Consider the following 20,377-nt stretch of genomic DNA (forward strand, 5'->3'; position numbering starts at 1 on the left):
CTGAGTTACTCCGTGGGAATAGTGGAAGGATTTGGAGTAGTGTCCTCATGGACTTCTTCATTTCTATGTTACCTATTCAGTTAAAACTATTTATCTGTAAATGCACTTACCTAATGGAAGTTTCTTTCTTTTTTTTTTGAGACGGAGTCTCATTCTGTCGCTCAAGCTGGAGTGCAGTGGCGTGATCTTGGCTCACTGCAACCTCCGCCTCCCAGACTCAAGCAATTCTCCTGCCTCAGCCTTCTGAGTAGCTGGGATTACAGGCACCCACCACCACACCTGGCTAATTTTTGTATTTTTAGTGGAGACGGCTTTCACCACATTGGCAAGGCTGGTCTTGAACTTGTGACTTCAGGTGATCCTCCCACCTTGGCCTCCCAAAGTGCTGGGATTACAGGCCCCACACCTGGCCATGCATATGTTTAACATTTTTTTTTATAGTTCATATTTCTAAATTTTGTATACTTTTATTATATGCAATACATGTTAGACATAATTTTTTTTTTTAGGCGGAGTTTCCCTCGTGTTGCCCAGGCTAGAGTGCTGTGGCACAATTTCAACTTACTGCAACCTCTACTTCCTGGGTTCAAGCAATTCTCCTGCCTAGCCTCCCAAGCAGCTGGAATTACCAGGCATGTGCCACCATGCCCAGCTATTTTTTTTGTATTTTTAGTAGAGATGGGGTTTCTCCATGTTGGTTAGGCTAGTCTCGAACTCCTGACCTACCTGCCTCGGGCTCCCAAAGTGCTGGAATTACAGGAATGAGCCACCGCGCCTGGCCATACATAAGTAATTTATAAACATTTGTAAGTTGGGGAAATATGCTAATTTCGCCTCATCAGTGTGTATGGTCAGTGCAATTCAGAATCCTTCTCTACTCTAGAGTACTACTTTCAGCTCTTGAGAAAAGATGTGAATATTCAGTTACCTTCCCTTTCAAGCTCTCTAAAGTGTGTGCCAAGTTTGTATGAAAAACTCAGCAACTCTCAGCAGAATTCTAGCCTTAAATATGATAGGATTTTCCATTTCCCCTTTCTGTAAATGAAGTGTTAATTTAGTGGACTGTTATTCACCGATTTATAACTTATTCTTTAGGAAAATGATTAAAAAATAATGAACTTTCTTATTAACTTAAATTATCAATTATATAATAATGTGTCATACTAAAGACTGCATTATCTTAAAATGATTTGTTATATGACATGTTGGAAGGAATTAAGAATACTGGTTAGGCCGGGTGTGGTGGTTTACACCTGTAATGCCAGCTCTTTGGGAGGCTGAGATGGGTGGATCACTTGAGGTCAGGATTTCGAGACCAACCTGGCCAACATGGTGAAACCCTGTCTCTACTAAAAGTACAAAAATTAGCTGGGCGTGGTGACACACGCCTGCAATCTCAGCTACCAGGGAGGCTGAGGCAAGAGAATTGCTTGAGCCCTAGCAGCCAAGGTTGCAGTGAGCTAAGATCGTGCCACTGCACTCCAGCCTGGGCCACATAGCGAGACTCCATCTCGAAAAGAATACTGATTAACAAAAAAAAATTTTAAACTAAAAGTTATACATTACAGAAATTTTAAGGCTGGCATGGTGGCTCACATCTATAATCCCAGCACTTTGGGAGGCTGAGGCAAATGGATCATTTGAGGTCAGGAGTTTGAGACCAACCTGGCCAACATGGGGAAACCCTGTCTCTACTAAAAATACAAAAAAAAAAAAAAAGATTAGCCAGGCAGTAGTGGTGCATGCCTGTAATCTCAGCTACTCGGGAGGCTGAGGCAGGAGAATTGCTTGAGCCTGGGAGGCAGAGGTTGCAGTGATCTGAGATTGCGCCACTGCATTCCAGTCTATGCGACAGAGTGAGACCCTGTGTCAAACAAAAAAAAAACAACGAGAAGAAATTTTAGTACTTGTAAAAAGAATCCACTTTGTAAAGAGAAAGAGATAGAGCCACCACACTGTAAGTTATATATGTAGCAGACACCAGGGGTGCTGGATGGAACCAGAATAATAATAGAAGTGCATGATTACAAATCTTAGAATATTTATCCCATTTGTTTATCTTATTTACCTGCAAAAAAAAACATGGGGATCATAAAATGCTTGTCTTCTCAGGGTCATTGTGAGAATCTGGTGGAAAAAAAATACATGTGAAAATTAGTTCAGACATTCATTTAATATATACTATACAAAATTAATATGGTAGTTACCTTATCACTTGCTTCAAATATATAGTTTTCTATTTTTTTTTAAAGGTAATCAGTTATTTAATTAGATTATTAGGACATTTAAAACACCAATTTGTGAGGATAAATTCCATTTGTCAGGGCAAACACAGATTGCAGGTAGCCCTAGAGCTGAGGAATAGCTTTGATTTTTGGTAAAATTTGTGAGTCGACAGCTTTCTGATCAATTTTGCACTGCTCTGTAATCTCGTATTTCTCTTTTTCTGTGTCGAAGATCTCACCTTCCTGGTGTCTGGGCTTCCACAACTGCTACTTCTTGAAGTAAGCATCAGTAAGATGTTTTGGGATTTTTACATTGCTGATATCAATTTTGGTTGAGGTGGCAATGACAAATTTCTGGTGCGTTCTTCGCAGAGGAACTCCATTGAGGATCAGAGGTCCAATCACAAGTAACAAGCCACTAGCCAGCTGCTTCAGGAAAACCACCCTCTTGCCCCTGTGGCGTCCAATGAGGATGATCAGAATGGTCCCGGGGGTGATGCTGGCTCGCAGTTTTCTCACGTGCTGACTAAAGGGTTTTTGCCGTGGCTCAACAGCTTTCGAGGCACATCTTTGGTAGGATAATCCCTAGGCATTTTGCGAAGTTTAACCACCCGGGTACCGCCATTTTTGTCACCACCAGCTGGTTTTGTAACAGTTGCAAGAATCTTCTTCTTTTTCTTTTCAACCTTGGATTTAGCTGCTGAGTACTTCCTCTTGTACACAGCCTTTCTGGAATACATGGCAGATTGGGAATACCTGCCAATTCCTCTGACAAGAACAGGGTTGCGGCTGCAATGCGGCTTTCCCTTCTTGGGCTTTTTAGCCTTGAGGTTAACCTTTTTCACTTTGCTACCAGCATCAGCCTTCTTAGCTTCAGGTTTCTTCTCTTTAGTATCCGGCTTCTCAACTTTTTCACCCACCATCTTGCAAGATGGGAAAGAGTAGTTTTCTACTTTTAACCACAAGATGCTGTACTATTTGCTTCAAGGCTTAGCTTAAAAAAAAAAAAAGATGCTGTATTATTAATATCATTAATTTTTTATGTGGACTACTCAGTTATTTATGGATTAGCTAAGAATAAGAGTGAAATAGACATTTTCAGGTAAAGAAAAACAGAATTTACCACCAAAATTTCTTCAGTAAACGAACTTCTAAAAGATATACTTCAAGGAAGATTATCCCAGAAAGTAAATCTGAGATGTAAGAACTAATGATGAGTAAATGGTAAGCACTTGAGTAAATCTAAAGAAATACTGATATTCAGGCAATCCTAAGCAAAAATAACAAAGCTGGAAGCATCATACTACCCAGCTTCAAACTATACTACAAGGCTACAGTAACCAAAACAGCATAGTACTGGCACAAAAACAGATACATGGAGCAATGGAACAGAAGAGGTAATTCAGAAATGAGACCACACACCTATAATTTTCTGGTCTTCGACAAACCTGACAAAAGCAATGGGCAATGAATTCTCTATTCAATAAATGGTGCTGGGATAACTGGCCAGCCATATGCAGAAGATTGAAAATGGACCCCTTCCTTACACCATATACAAAAATTAAACTCAAGATGGATTAAAGACTTAATGTAAAACCCCAAACAATAAAAATCCTGGAAGATACTCCACGCAATACCATTCAGAACATAGGCACAGTCAAAGATTTCATGATGAAGATGCCAAAAACAATTGTAACAAAAGCAAAAATTAACAAATGGGATCTAATTTTAAACTATAAAGCTTCTGCACAGCAAAAGAAACCATCAACAGAGTAAACAAACAACTTAGAGAATGGGAGAAAATTGTTGCAAACTATGCATCTGAGAAAGGTTTGATATCCAGCATCTATAAGAACCTTAAGGCCGGGCGCGGCGGCTCACGCCTGTAATCCCAGCACTTTGGGAGGCCGAGGCGGGTGGATCACGAGGTCAAGAGATCGAGACCATCCTGGTCAACATGGTGAAACCCTGTCTCTACTAAAAATACAAAAAATTAGGTGGGCATGGTGGCGCGTGCCTGTAATCCCAGCTACTCAGGAGGCTGAGGCAGGAGAATTGCCTGAACCCAGGAGGCAGAGGTTGCGGTGAGCCGAGATCACGCCATTGCACTCCAGCCTGGGTAAAAGAGTGAAACTCCGTCTCAAAAAAAAAAAAAAAAAAGAAACTTAAACAAATTTAGAAGAAAAAAACACTCCATTAAAAAGTGTGCAAAGGACATGAGCATACACTTTTCAAAAGAAGACAGACATTTGTGGCCAACAGTCCTATGAAAAAAAGCTCAACATCACTGATCATTAGAGAAAAGCAAATCAAAGTCACAATGAGATATCATCTCACACCAGTCAGAATGGCTATCATAAAAATATAAAAAAATAACATGCTGGCGAGGTTCTTGAGAAAAAGATATGATTGTACATTGTTGGTGGAAGTGTAAATTTGTTCAACCATTGTGGAAGGCAGTGTGGCGATAAAGACAGAGATACCCCAGCGATCTCATTACTGGGTATATACCCAAAGGAATAGAAATCATTCTGTTATAAAGACACATGCACGCATATGTTCATTGCAGCACTGTTCACAATAGCAACGGCATAAAGCCAACTTAGATGCCCATCAGTGATAGACTGGATTAAGAAAATGTGGTACATATACACTAGGGAATACTATGCAGCCATAAGAAGGAACAGGGTCATGTCCTTTGCCAGGGACATGGATGGGGCTGGAGGCTATTATCCTTAGCGAACTAACGTAGGAACAGAAAACCAGGTACTGCGTGTTCTCACTTATAAGTGGGAGCTAAATGATGAGAACACATGGACATAAAGAAGGGAACAACACACATTGGGGCCAACATGAGGGTGGAGGGTTGGAGGGAGAAGAGCAGAAAGAATAACTATTGGGTACTAGGCTTAATAACTATTAGGTACCTGAGTGACAAAATAATCTGTACAACAAACCCCCATGACACATTTACCTATATAACCTGCACATGTACCCTTGAACTTAAACAGTTTTACAAAGTTGATAGTATAAAACTATTTGATTTGTGAGGAAAAAACATAAAGTTAAAATTCAGAATAACCTATTGCCTCCTGTAATCCTGTATATGTAAGGTAAGTAATTGAACTTATTCAACCTGAAGATCGTGCATTACTCTTTTTTGTTGTTGTTTTGTTTTGAGGCAGGCTCTTTGTCACCCAGGCTGGAGTGTAGTGGCGTGACCTTGGCTCACTGCAGCCTACACCTTCTGGGCTCAGGTGATCCTTCCACCTTAGCTTCCTGAGGAGCTGAAACTACAGGTGTGCACCACCACGCCTGGCTATTTTGGGGGCAGCATTCGAGACAGGTCTCCCTATGTTGTCCAGACTGGTCTGAAACTCCTGGGCACAAGCAATCCTCCTGCCTAAGCCTTTCAAGCTGGTAGAATTTCTTTTATAGGCAGCCCTTCAAATTTTCACCTTCAAAATCAAGGCTAAATTTGGTCCATATCTTTACTGTCCTTCAGGATATAATACAAGGTTAGCCTGTCTCTACAAAAAATTTAAAAATTAGCCAGGCATGGTGGCAGTGGCTATAGTCCCAACTACTCGGGAGGCTGAGGTGGGAGGATCACTTGAACCCAGTAAGCTGAGGCTGCAGAGAGCCATGATTATGCCATTGCACTCCAGCCTGGACCACAGAGTGACACCTTGTCTCAAGAAAAAAAAAATGGGCTTGGTGCGGTGGTTCACGCTTGTAATTTCAGCACTTTGGGAGGCTGAGGCGGGCGGATCACCTGAGGTCAGGAGCTTGAGACCAACCTGGCCAATATGGTGAAATCCCATCTCTACTAAAAAATATAGAAGTTAGCTGGGTGTGGTGGCAGGCACCTGTAACCCCAGCTACTTGGGAGGCTGAGGTAGGAAAATCGCTTGAGCCCAAAAGTCTGCGGTTGCAGTGAGCCAAGATTGCACCACTGTACTCCAGCCTGGGCTACAGAGACTCCATCTCAAAAAAAAAAAAAGTCAACAATAGGATTATTGGATTCCAAATTTAGACAAAAAATAAAAACTTTCTAATGAATAGGTCAAATAAGAAATCATATTCAAAATTTAGGGCAGGCGTGGTGGCTCACGCCTGTAATCCCAGCACTCTGGGAGACCAAGGTAGGTGGATCACCTGAGGTCAGGAGTTTGAGACCAGCCTGGCCAACATGGAGAAACCCCGTCTCTACTAAAAATATAAAAATTAGCCAGGCGTGGTGGTGTGCACTTGTAATCCCAGCTACTCAGGAGGCTGAGGCAGGAGAATTGCTTGCACCCAGGAGGCAGAGGTTACAGTGAGCCGAGATTGCGCCACTGCACTCCAGCCTGGGCAACAGAGCACAACTCCATCTGAAAAAAAAAGAAAGAAAAATATTCAAAATTTAAAAATACTAATATACAACTTAAGTTATAAAAAGAAAAACAAAATAAAGGACACCGAAGGAGGAAATAACAGCAGAAACTGATTAAATAGAAAACCAAGTAGGAACAACCAGGTGAAAGCTGGTTCTATTCATGGATGATGAGCTTACTCTTAAGCTTTTCACTTAAGTTCAAAACAGTAGGAGGGGTGAGTAAGAGGACAGAACTATAGACAGCAGAGATTTATTTTAGAATATTTATATCAATAAATTTGAAAACACAATAGACACATCTTACTAAAACTATCTCCAAGAAAACACAAAAACTATCTCTCAAATTGACATTTTCAAAAGCAACTGTAATTACAAGACTTGAATCAGTAATTTGAGCTCTCCCCAGACATTTAGGGAGACTTCCATTTACAGTGATAAAATAACGTAATTTAGACAAACTCACCCACTAAAATGAAGAAACTGGATAAAATACAAACATATTTGATACTTCAAAGAGTAGTTAACCAGTTGGTGAAGAATTGCGGGTCAAGGTCCTGAGAGGGTGGAATGCCATATGCCACTTGCAGTAGCTGAGAGTGAGCTGTGCTTTTGGTGGTGTTTCTGGGGAGCAGTAAACCACAGCCCACTGTCACCAGGACGCCAAAAAGTGGTGCCCGAGGGTTAAGGGTGAAATGGAAGTAAACCAGCTTCTTACCCAGACTGCAGCTCAGTCTTGTATCATTTGAGTGGCATAAAAAGTCACAGGCCAGGCGCGGTGGCTCATGCCTGTAATCCCAGCACTTTGGGAGGCCCAGGTGGGTGGAACACCTGAGGTCAGGAGTTCGAGACCAGCCTGGGCAACGTGATGAAACCCTGTATTTACTAAAAATTTAAAAATTAGCTGGGTGTGGTGGTGGGTGCCTGTATTTCCAGCTACTTGGGAGGCTGAGGCAGGAGAATTGCTTGAACCTGGGAGGTGGAGGTTACAGTGAGTGGAGATCATGCCATTGCACTCCAGCCTGGATGACAAGAGTGAAACTGTCTCAAAAAAAAAATAAAAAGTTACAGGCCAAACTATGGCCGCACTCCAGCCTGTGTGAGGGAGTGAGACCACGTCACACACACAAGTCACAAACCTTAATATTTTTTAAAATTTTGGTCGAGCGTAGTGGCTCACAGCTATAATCCCAGCACTTTGGGAGGCCGAGGCGGAAGGATTACTTGGGGCCAGGAGTTTCCAATCAGCCTGGGCAACATAGACCCCCGTCTCTACAAAAATATTTTTAAAATAAAACTGGGGATAGAGAGATGAAAGGAAAATGGCAAAATATTGGTAACTATTAGAGTATGGTACTAATTGAGGTGATCTCTGATTTTTAGTGCCCCCAAGACCCTATGAAAATAAAAATTCTCTAATAATGAGAATTCTCATCAATAATATCATCCTAGACCTCAATTTGTTTGTAAAAGATAATTATCAAATGCAGTGTCTGAAATACAATCAGTAACATGACACAGAAAAAGACAAGTCTCCATGAATAAGAAACTGCAGGAACAAATGACTCCCCCAAAATGCGCACCTGCACACACAGACACACACCCACTCACAGACTTAGAATGCATGGCAAGAACAGCATATAATTTGGCACTGGGAGCAGATGGAACTAGAGTTCTAAGGGCCTTGCATTGTATGGGAGACTGGAAAAGGTTTCAACATTAGACATTGCGAGAGTCTGCACCTTATGATTTCTTAACTACTCAAGAATAGAAAAAGGGCATAACTTTAAAATCAAACAAAGGGAAGCGATGGGCTAATTTTTAAATTAAAAAAAAAACACAGCAGGACAGATCCAAAGCACAGAGGAGGTGATGCATTGAACCCCATCCACACCATTAACTGGTTGTGGAGTCCTCATTGCATGCAGAGGGACTGAGGACTCCAGTTACGATGACAGAGTCTCGCTCTGTCACCCAGGCTGGAGTGCAGTGGCACGATCTCGGCTCACTGCAACCTCCGCCTCCTTTAACCTTTGGGTTAAAGTGATTCTCTTGCCTGAGCCTCCTGAGTAGCTGGGACTACAGGCACGCATCACCATGCCTGGCTAATTTTTTGTGTTTTTAGTAGAGACAGGGTTTCACTGTGTTACCCTGGATGGAGACTGGTTCTTAAAATACATATTTGCTGTTTTATTTTTAGAGAGAAGGTCTTGCTCTGTTGCCCAGGCTGGAGTGCAGTGGCACCATCACAACTCACTGCAGCCTCAAACTTCTGGGTTCCAGTGAACCACCCGCCTCAGCCTCCAAAGTAGCTGTGCCACCTCGCCTAGCTGATTCCGTTGAATTAATAAAAGGTATATTCAAAAATCCCGCAGTAAACATTACTTAATAGTGAAATATTAGAAGTGTCTCTTAAGAACAAGACAAGAGGGCCTGCTATCATTACTTGTATTCAGCATTGTACTGAAAGTGTCAACACAGGCAAGGAAAATGAAAAAAAAAGGCATATGGAAGAAACAAAACTGTCATTCTTTAAAGGTTAGATGATTGTATGTATGGAAACCCAATATCATTTATGAGCAGATTATTAGAATTAAGAGTTTAGCAAATTTGCGAGCTAAAAGATGAACATTTAAGTTTTTCTAAGTACCAGCCACAGAATTAGAAAATGGAATTTTAGGCCAAGTGCAGTGGCTCACAACTATAATCCTAGCACTTTGGGAGGCCAAGGAGGGAGGATTGCTTGAGTCCAGGAGTTCGAGACCAGCCTGGGCAACTTAGTGTGAGACCCTGTCTCTATAAAAATAAATTTTAAAAAAGAAAATGGAATTTCAAATATATATAATTTTTAATCATAACTAAAAATATAAAGTTCCTAGAAATCTAGCAAGAATATGCAAGACCTTTTTGGAGAAAATTACAAAGCTATATTGTAAGCTGAGTTTAACCCTTTTCTCATTTAGAAAAAAAAAGTGCAGCTCACTGCCAGCGTTCATTTAATTTTACATAAACACACTCTTGGAGGCAGAAGCAAATCTTACTGATTTTCAATGTGAAAATGAAATATAAAAACTGTTCCTGGAGTTATTTCTAAACAGAACTAACATCAGAATCATCTGAATCATCAGAATCATCTATTTCAGAAAACTCAGATTCATTGAATGAATTTTCAGCCAACTGTTGAGAACGATGTTAACATCACGTGTAGGAATGCTACATTTTCTAGGATTTGACATTTCAGGAATCGAGAATTACTATATTTTTAAATGGAAATACCACTACTAAAAACAGAATGATGTCTTTTGTTTCTAAAGTCGATATACTAGAGCAACGTGAAAATAATAAAAGCAAGATATTTCGTGGCAAAGTTATCTCAGGTAAATGCTGCAACTGCAGGCACTGCCGATGAGTATTCTCGGGGCAGATGGGAAGAAAGGAACCCCTAAATAAATGGAGAGAGTGGCAGGGCACAGTGGCTCACGCCTGTAATCCCAGCACTTTGGGAGGCTGAGGTGGGTGGATCACCTGAGGTCGGGAGTTCGAGACCAGCCTGACCAATATGGTGAAACCCATCTTAAAAAAAAATGGAGAGAAGTAGCATGTTTGTGATTGAGAGACTCACTGTCGTAAAGATGTCAGTTCTGTGATTGACCAATTGATCCCATGTAATTCCTGTCAAAATCCCAACAAAACTATTTTTGTTTTGCTTCATTGGGAACTGGTTCTTAAATTTAGTACAGTGAGGAGCCAGGAGTCCTGGAGCCCCTTGTATCCACTCAGGTCCGCCAAGAGGCAGATGCCAAAATGATGTCAGAGGCATAAGAGATGAAAGACAAGAGTGGGCAGAATGAGGCAGAGAAAGCCTTCAGGCCTGCTGCCTGTGGAATGAAGGAGGCAGGAAGACCTGGCAGGAAGAACTTGAGACCGCAGCTTAGAGAGGCTTGGCCTGTCCACCAGGGAACTCCTATGCAAAGATTGTCTGGAGGACACCCTCACTGGGCGGAAATATCCTGGCCCCTCTGCCTTGTCCAGGCATTCATGAGCTGCCTGTGGAGACCATGACCTCAGCTCAAATACTGTGGCGGAGCCCAAAGGCACTTTAGCTGGAGGCTGCCAGTTAACTCACTTTCAAAAGGAGATAGAGCAGTGCAATTCTATGGTTGCTAAGTGTTCTTAAAGGAGGCTGAGGTGGGGGAACTTACCCTACTAGATGTAAAGATACATAGCTAAAGTGAGAATATGCTATTAGTACAGAATACACAAATAGAACAGAACATAGAGCTTTGGAACAAACCCACACATGTATGGACTTTAATATATTTCAGAAGCAGCAAATCATTGTGGAAAGCTTAGGCTATTCAAATCCTTGTAGGAAGGATGGGTGACACATAATGGAAAAAGATGAAATTGAAAATCGGATTACATTAGTACTTATAATTTTTACTCATCAAAGATACCATAAAGCAAAAAAGAGAAGCTACAAACAGAGTATATTTGCAACCCATGCAAACAACACATTTAATATTAAAAACAATGTAGTGTGTACATATGTGCACACAAATATGTGTGTATACGTAAATCAAGGAAAAATTAATAAGTAGAAAAATGAGCAAAGGATATTCCAAGAGATTTCACAGAAAAAGAAACAGGACTGGTCAAAAAACATGAAATGATGCTGTCTCATTGGTAATTGCAAATACAAACTAAGAGCTCAGTAAGGTGTCATTTCATGCACACTTGGATGACAGAAATTAAAAGGCTGACGTTACCAAGTACCAAAGAAGATATGCAACAAAGAACTCCAGCTCCGTGCTGCTGGTGGCAAAGATCGCGCCATTGCATTCCAGCCTGGGCAACAGAGCAAGACTCCGTCTCAAAAAAAAAAAAAAGCGCTACTGTCAGATGCATAAGCATTCAAAAAATCCTAGAAACATAATGCTGATTTAAAAAAAAAAATTTTTTTTTTTCAGAAGCTAAGGAAGGGATGAGGTTGGGCAGGGAGGGGAAGGGGCTGGGGTGGAGTCTGCTGCATTTTCTTTTCTTTTTTTTTTTTTTTTTTAATAGAGATGGGGTTTCTCCATGTTGGCCAGGCTGGTCTCAAACTCCTGACCTCAGGTAATCCGCCCACCTCGGCCTCCCTGCATTTTCTTAAAGAACATTACAAAGGAATACATTCAATATAATACCTTTTAAAATAATACCTTCAGCCAGGGCGCGGTGGCTCACGCTTGTAATCCCAGCACTTGGGGAGGCCAAGGTGGGTGGACCACCTGAGGTCAGGAGTTTGGAACCAACCTGGCCAACATGGTGAAACCTTGTCTCTACTCAAAATACAAAATTAGCTGGGCCTGGCGGCACGCACCTGTAATCCAACCTACTCGAAAGGATGAAGCAGGAGAATTGCTTGAACCCGGGAGGCGGAGGTTACAGTGAGCCGAGATCGCGCCATTGCGCTCCAGCCTGGCAACAGAGTGAGACTCCGTCTCAAAAACAAAACCAAAAAACTGCCAAGTATCCATACTCAGAGCCAAAGAAAAAAAAACTGCAAGTAGACTTTGGTTTCTTAGGGGAGCCTGAGTTCTGGTTTCTCATCTAGACTCGCCCACCTTCTCCCTTCCGTCCTACCACATTCCCACTTCCAAGTATGTCCAGTTCTCTGCTTAGCTTTCACGGCATCTGCTCTGCTAGGTCTGCAGACCTAGTCCACTCTACCAGCGTCCTGGCTTTAAATATTGGAATGTTTCAACAGAATACAGAAAATAAATTTTTTTCTAAATTAGAATGAGGGAAACTCTGAATCTATGAGCCTATTCTGGTTGGGGAGACCACTCATTTTAAAAAACGGGGAATTGCTATTGTCTTCCCTCCACTTTTTTTTTGGTCTTTATGGGTTTATGCTTTTTTCCCCTTTTCCTGTGATTAATTTAGTAAGGTTTCGGGAGGAATTAGTGATTAACAGGCATGTTCGACTTGCAGTGGTTATCTAGAAGTTTTATCATTTAAGCTGATTCCAGATTTTCTATTCCTTGCAGTTAAAATCATCTTGATTTGATGGAATTGCAATAGTATTTACTCACAGAAATATTTTATGATTCTTAATGAGTATGTAGTATTTCCTCTGATGGAATAAATATGTAATTATTTAATCATCCTTGAAATATGAGTGGCTTCCAATGTCTTTGTTTTTTGAAAATAGAATTATAGGCTGGGCGTGGTGGCTCACGCCTGTAATCTGAGCACTTTGGGAGGCCAAGGCAGGCGGATCACCTGAGGTCAGGGGTTCAAGACCAGCCTGACAAACATGGTGAAACCCTGTCTTAGAAAAAAAAAAAAGAAAAGAAAATAGAATTATAGAAGTAAAAAAATTAAAAATAAAGTTTATAAAACTTTTTCTGCAATTTTTAAATATTATCGAACATCTCAAACTGGGCACAGTGGCTCATGCCTGTAATCCCTACACTTTGAGAGGCCGAGGCAGGTGGATCACCTGAGGTCAGCGGTTCAAGACCAGCCTGGCCAACATGGTGAAACCCTGTCTTAGAAAAAAAAAAAAAAAAAGAAAATAGAATTATAGAAGTAAAAAAATTAAAAATAAAGTTTATAAAACTTAGAAACTTTTTCTGCAATTTTTAAATATTATTGAACATCTCAAACTGGGCACAGTGGCTCATGCCTGTAATCCCTACACTTTGAGAGGCCAAGGCAGGAGGATTGCTTTGAGCCCAGGAGTTCAAGACCAGCCTCAGCAATATAGCGAGACCCCGTCTCTACAAAAAATGTATTTATCTTTGAGACTGAGTCTCACTTTGTCACTCAGGCTGGAGTGCAGTGGCATAATCTTAGCTCACTGCAACCTCTGCCTTCTGGGTTTAAGAGATTCTCCTGCCTCAGCCTCCTGAGTAGCTGGGACTACAGGCATAAGCTGCCGCACCTGGCTAATTTCTGAATTTTTAGTAGAGGTGGAGTTTCACTATGTTGGCCAGGCTGGTCTCCAACTCCTGACCTCCAGTGATCTGCCCACCTCCGCCTCCCAAAGTGTCAGGATTACAGGCGTGAGCCACTGCGCCTGGCCTCTACAAAAAATTTAAAAATTACCCCAGTGTGGTGGTGCATGCCTGTGGTCCCAGCTACTCGAGAGGCTCAGAGGGAAGGAGTACTTGAGTCTGGGAAGTCAAGACTGCAGTAAGTCATGATCGGGCCACTGCACTCAAGCCTGGGCAACAGAGTGAAATTTTGTCTGATTTAAAAAAAAAAAAAAATTGGCTAGGCGCAGTGGCTCATACCTGTAATCCTAACACTTTGGGAGGCTGAGGCAAGAGGATCACTTGAGGTCAGGAGTTTGAGACCAGCCTGGCCAACATGGTGAAACTCTTTCTCTATTAATAATACAAATATTAGCTAGGCATGGTGGCACACACCTGTAATCCCAGATACTTGGGAGATTGAAACACAAGAATCACTTGAACCCAATGAGACTGCAGTGAGCAGAGATGGCACCACTGTGCTCCATCCTGGGCAAGAGAGTGAGACTCTTTCTCAAAAAAGAAAAAAAAAATTTGCAAGACTGTATATCAACTTATGCTCCTACCTTCAGAGGAGGAGAGTATCATTACTTTCACACTCATAACAGCAGGCAGTACTTATATTGTCTTATACCTTTATTTTCTAATTACATTCATTGGAAAAAATTCAGAAAAACAAAATAGTAATTTCAGCACTTTGGGAGGCCAAAGCAAGTGGATCACAAGGTCAGGAGATCGAGACCATCCTGGCTAACAGGGTGAAACCCATCTTTACTAAAAATACAAAAAATTAGGCAGGCGTGGTGGCACACACTTCTAGTCCCAGCTACTTGGGAGGCTGAGGCAGGAAAATCACTTGAACCTGGGAGGCGGAGGTTGCAGTGAGCCGAGATCACAGCACTTCACTCCAGCCTGAGCGACAAGAGTGAGACTCTGTCTTAAAAAAAAAAAAAAGTCATGTTCTCACCATTCTAAGATCTCCACCATTATCATTTAGAGTGTATCATTCCAGACAAGTCTCTATACATGCATATACATTGTTCTTTTTTTTTTTTTTTTTTTTTGAGATACGGTGTCATTCTGTCACCTACGCTGGAGTGCAGTGGTGCAGTCGTGGCTCACTGAAGCCTCAGCCAGCCAGGCTCAAGTGCTCCTCCTACCTCAGTCTCCCGAGTGGCTGTGACTGCAGGCATGCACTACACCTGGCTCATTTTTAAAAATTTTTTGTGGAGACAGTGTCTCGCTTTTTTGTCCAGGCTGGTCTCAAAATCCTGACCTCAAGCTGTCCTTCCACCTCAGTCTCCCAAAGTACTGGATTATAGGCGTGAACCACTGCATGTGGCCACATTGTTCTTGAGGGAGTGTTTTGGCTTTTTGTTTCTTTTTTCCTTGCTGGACATACTGTTTTTTTGTTGTGTTTTGTTTCTTTGTTTGTTTTTGTTTTTTGAGACAGGCTCACACTTGCCTTGGGCTAGAGTGCAGTGGCACAATCTCAGCTCACTGCAGCCTCCACCTCCTGGGTTCAAGGGATTCTCCTTCCTCAGCCTCCCGAGTAGCTGGGATTACAGGAGCCTGCCACCACATCTAGCTAATTTTTTGTATTTTTAGTAGAGATGGGGTTTCACTATGTTGGCCAGGCTGGTCCTGGACCCCTGAACTCGTGATCCACCCACCTCAGCCTCCCAAAGTACTGGGATTACAGGTATGAGCCACCGCGCCTGGCCTCATACTGTTTTTCATTTGCTTTGTTTACTTAACAATGGGTTTTGGACATCTTTCCTTATCAATATATTGATCCAATCATTTTCAAAGCTCTGTACATCATACTTTGCGTAACCCAGTCCTATTGATGGGCATTTAAATTGTTTATATTTTTTCCTAAATCCTTATATACATAACTTGGCAGTTACCTGGTTATTTCCTTTAGATAAATAAAGAGATATACTTCTTGGTTATAGGATGTTTACTGTTTTGAGTTTTCAGCACGTTGATATGTACCACTAAAGGTAGCAAGGAGTGAGGCCATTGATAATGCAGGTCTTGGGCAGAATCATTTGATCTGCAAAACTCAGTTCTTGAATTTTTAATTTATATGAAGTAATGAATTTACATTTTGCCTATTCTGGCAAAAAATTTGACATTTGTAATTTCAAATTCTTTCTAAAATGAGACAGTCACTTGACTATACCTATATTAGTATTTCAGTAACATAAGGCTCAGATTTCAGCTGTGATGGGAACTGTAAAATGGTATGATTCATATGAGTGCTAACAAGTCATTCAGAATTTAGGAAGTTTGCATCTGTTCTATGTAGATATATCTAAATTGTGAATATGGGTTAATATTTGGAGTATTCTTACCCTAATATATTGCATCTGAAGGCTTGAATTGACATGAATTAACCTATACATCTTTAAATATTTGCAAAATTATATTTTATATGAGCCAGTAATAAATGACCATGTTACATTTCAGAAGCTGAAAAGTGTAGTGAGGGTTGCCATGGGAACCTTAATGTGATATTCCCTTGCTTTCATTTAAATTTCATTTTTAATATTGCATTAACATTTTTGCATTTAATGGATAGATATTTGAATTAATATTGAAGTACTCTTTCTAATATAAATAAAATATAAGAAATGAAAATGTAATTTTTCTTCCAGTGAACAAATGGACATATAATCCAAGATCTTGTAGAAATAACAGCACTTGAGTTTTAAATTATTGGATTCCATTCATTTATTTTGAAGTTTCTTAAAGGATCTTTTTTAAAAATTCAGAAATATTTATGGATATCCACATAATTCATGCCTTTAACATTTCAAATATTCCAAATTTCCTGAAGGCTTTTTGGGGGTAATTCACTGTGCCAAAGTTTATTCTGTATTTCTGACTGGCTGACCTCTCAGGTCACTTCTGCCTCTCTGAGCACATATTGGGGTAATGATCATTTACAGGGTGAAACGCTTAATCTTATTTAAAATACAGATTAACAAATACCTGTTTGTCTATTTAACTCTAGTATATAAAAATCTAATATATGCCAGAGATAAATTACAGGGTATTATGGATTCTTGACTATAAAGAAGATTCATACATAAGGGTATATGTGAATAGTGCACTGGAAATCAAAATAAATATATAAAATGTATGGACGACAGAGTCTGTGATTGCAGATCTCTTAGGTGTGGGAAGCCTTGGGGTCTTGCTGATGTGGTGCAACCCACTAGACGTGTGACTGTGTGCAAGCCACTTAATCTCATGGGTAAAACAAGAAGTCTGAATTAGGATCATTAACTTCTCTTTTTTTTTTTTTTTTTGAAACAGAGTTTCACTCTTATTGCCCAGGCTGGAGTGCAATGGCTCAATCTCAGCCCACTGCAACTTCCGCCTCCTGGGTTCAAGCAATTCTCCTGCCTCAGCCTCCTGAGTAGCTGAGATTACAGGCATGCACCACTATGCCTGGCTAATTTTGTATTTTTTGTAGAGACAAGGTTTCTCCATGTTGGTCAGGCTGGTCTCGAACTCTCAACCTCCGCCTGCATCAGCCTCCCAATGTGCTGGTATTACAGGCATGAGCCCCCGCACCCAGCTACTAACTTCTTTTCTACTAATGTATTTGCTAAAAAAAATTTGGAAAATTATGTACCCCTTACATGTTTTGACTTGACAATTCAAACTCTCTTTCATAAGTATTTAATTTATGGCATATTCACATTTTAAAATAAACATTTATTTCAAATATCCACTAAAATCTACATTCACAGCAGTTTGATATCCACCATACTTTTTTTTTTTTTTTCTGAGATGGAGTCTCGCTCTGTCACCCAGGCTGGAGTGCAGTGGTGTGATCTCGGCTCACTGCAACCTCCGCCTCCCGGGTTCAATTGATTCTCCTGCCTCAGCCTCTTAGTAGCTGGGACTACAGGCATGCATCACCACATCCAGCTAATTTTTGTATGTTTTGGTAGAGACAGGGTCTCACCATGTGGGCCAGGATGGTCTCAAACTCCTGACCTCAAGAGATCTGCCCACCTCAGCCTCCCAAAGTTCTGGGATTACTGGCATGCGCCACCACGCCCAGCTAATTTTTGTATTTTTAGTAGAGACAGGGTTTTACCAAGTTGGCCAGGATAGTCTTGATGTTTTGACCTTGTGATCCACCTGCCTCAGCCTTCCAAAGTGCTGGGATTACAGGCATGAACCACAGCACCTAGCCTCTAATGCTTTTTATATTTGAAAGTCCTGTCTTAACTTTCTTGGCCCAAATACAGGTCTCTGCAACAAATATATACATAACAATTTAAATTAGAAACTGTTTTCTCCCCAGCCTGGGCAAGATAGCAAAACCCTGACTCTAGAAAATTTTTTTTAAAAATTAGCTGGGTGCAGTGGCACAGGCCTAGAGTCCCTGCTAGTCAGGAGGCTGAGATGGGAGGCTTGCTTGAGCCCAGGAAGTCCAGGCTGCAGTGAACTATGATCGCGACATTGGACGTGAGCCTGAAGACACAGCCAATTCCTTGTTTCAGAAACAAAAAAAGAAAGGAACTGTTTTCTCCCTTGAACTTAAGACTCCAAATATATTAAGTAATTGACAAGTAATTGTAATAGCTATTAGTAGGATACAATTTGTCAAAACAACCTAAATATTTCAGATATTGATAAATAATGGGTAACATAAAGCAAAATGTGTCAGAAACGTATTTCTTAATAAGATCTGTAAGTTAGGTCTAAATATAGTAAGTACATAATAGGACTGAATAAATGAGCATAATTAGCTGATCTGTAACATCAGGAAGGAGACTTGCCTCAGTTCAAAACTAAATATGGATTTTAATATTCTACAGTCTAAAAGTTAATGAAACTATAACATTAACATAAAACATTAACTTACCTTGAATGTATGTTCCTTTCACTTGAAATGGTGAAGTTCATCTGTCAAAAGAAAACATGGACATTTTCACGCTTCTTCCTTGTAGTCAGGCAAAATATGCAACGGAGACACAAGTGAATGACCATAATCCTCAAGTTGTTTCCCGTTATCAGGAACTCTGAAATTACAGAGAAAATGGCATTTCCCAAAATGTTATCTACACATCTTGAATATTTTAATTATTGGATGGATAAATGCTTGAATGGATGGATGGGTTGAGTAGATGGACTAGATAGCTGGGTGGAGGATAGATAGATAGACACATAGATGATAGATAGATAGATAGATAGATGTTAGATACACAGATGATAAATAGATGATAGACAGAATCACCAAGGCTTGCCATGCTATTGCCTGGATGAAGCGAGCCTCCACTGCCCTCAGTGATTGCTACTCCTGCCTCTTTGCACACAGTATTCTCCCCATAAGCGATGCATTCTAAATAACCAGAGATGTTAAGTCATTAAGAGAACTGTTCTTTACTCCACTGGCCCACTGTAAAGATAGCCCACCCTTAACATATGAGAGGGGAAATCATGAAACTCTACTATGGGTTCGTGGTTCTTTGACCAAAGGAATCCTCAGACGTCAGTGTTTCAAGCTGATCCCCCTTCTCCCTGCCACTCCCTTTTTTTCTGGTGCTTGGAACATTCCACGTCCAGCAGCAGTGTACCATAATCAGGTTTGGTGTGGGTGGGAAGAATGCCTCTCGGGTAAAATGAGAATCTCCCATGACACTCCCATGCCCACGGATAGCTGTCAATGAGGAACTGAAGCAGCCGTGCCAGACAAGGGCAAGGCAATGAAGGGCTTCAGACCCCTTGCAGATGAAAGTTTGGATCCCCTCAGCTGGTAAACGAGCCAGACAGGCCAAAATGTTTGGCAGAAAGTGGGGGCAACCTGGAATGGATGATGGGAGGGAGGTAACAGACACCAGTTACAGGCTAGGAGCCACTACAGCCGCAGGGTTGGGACTGGATCTTGGTATGCCTGGGAGATGACAACGGACCACTTTGGCTGGAATTACGCTTTCATTTGCTCTTGTGGGGAAGAAGTGAGAGCACCTTATTCTCCTGTGAGATCTGGATATCATAAGAGGATGTGAGAAGATTGGAGTGGCACAAAGCGTTGACTGTCCCACCCAGTGTTTGTGTGGCAACCAAAATCCGCATGGCCATGCCTATTTCACCCCCTGCCTCTCTGCACTGTGGTCTCTGCTTCAACACTGGAACAACACTGCATAGCTCACGTTCCTCCCTTGGTTGTAGGACCAGTCCTGCTTTGCTGCCATCACTGCCCTGCAAATGAAGACCCTCGACGACAATGAAAAGCCCAAGCCTGTGCCTGCCCACCAGTCATCCGGGGGCCCTACCTCCTCAATAGCTGCCTAGAGTGGCGAGGTAACAACCTGGAAGTTTAGGGGACTGAACTCCTTCTAGGGCTGACCTTAACTAAGGAGAGTCGGGAAAAGAAGACAAGGAGCATGAAAGTCACTTTCTCTTCTTCCTCCTGAATGCAGCATTTCCTGAAGTCACTGAGGACATTGCATGAGACCAAGCAGTCCACTGAGCATGGTGAGATGCCATATGGACCCAGTCATGTACCCCTGTGGATCCGCCACCACACCTGGCTAATTTTTGTATTTTTAGTAGAGTCAGGGTTTCTCCATGTTGTCCTGTCTGATCTTGAATTCCTGACCTCAGGTGATCCATCCACCACAGCCTCCCAAAGTGTTGGGATTACAGGTGTGAGCCACTGCATCTGGCCTATTACTTTGCTTTTTCTCTTTGGTTGTGTTTTGGCCTGTGTAGGCTCACGCCTG

At 41.4% G+C, this 20,377-nt stretch overlaps 1 pseudogene; it reads right to left on the reverse strand.

Moving 5' to 3' along the window:
- Window positions 1–2,251: 2,251 nt before the first annotated feature.
- Window positions 2,252–3,202, reverse strand: LOC105710408 (large ribosomal subunit protein eL6-like; annotated as a pseudogene).
- Window positions 3,203–20,377: the final 17,175 nt, after the last annotated feature.

The sequence above is a fragment of the Aotus nancymaae genome, unplaced genomic scaffold (assembly GCF_030222135.1).
Source record: "Aotus nancymaae isolate 86718 unplaced genomic scaffold, 86718_ANA_hifiasm-v0.15.2.pri h1tg000002l, whole genome shotgun sequence".
Taxonomy (NCBI): Eukaryota; Metazoa; Chordata; class Mammalia; order Primates; family Aotidae; genus Aotus; species Aotus nancymaae.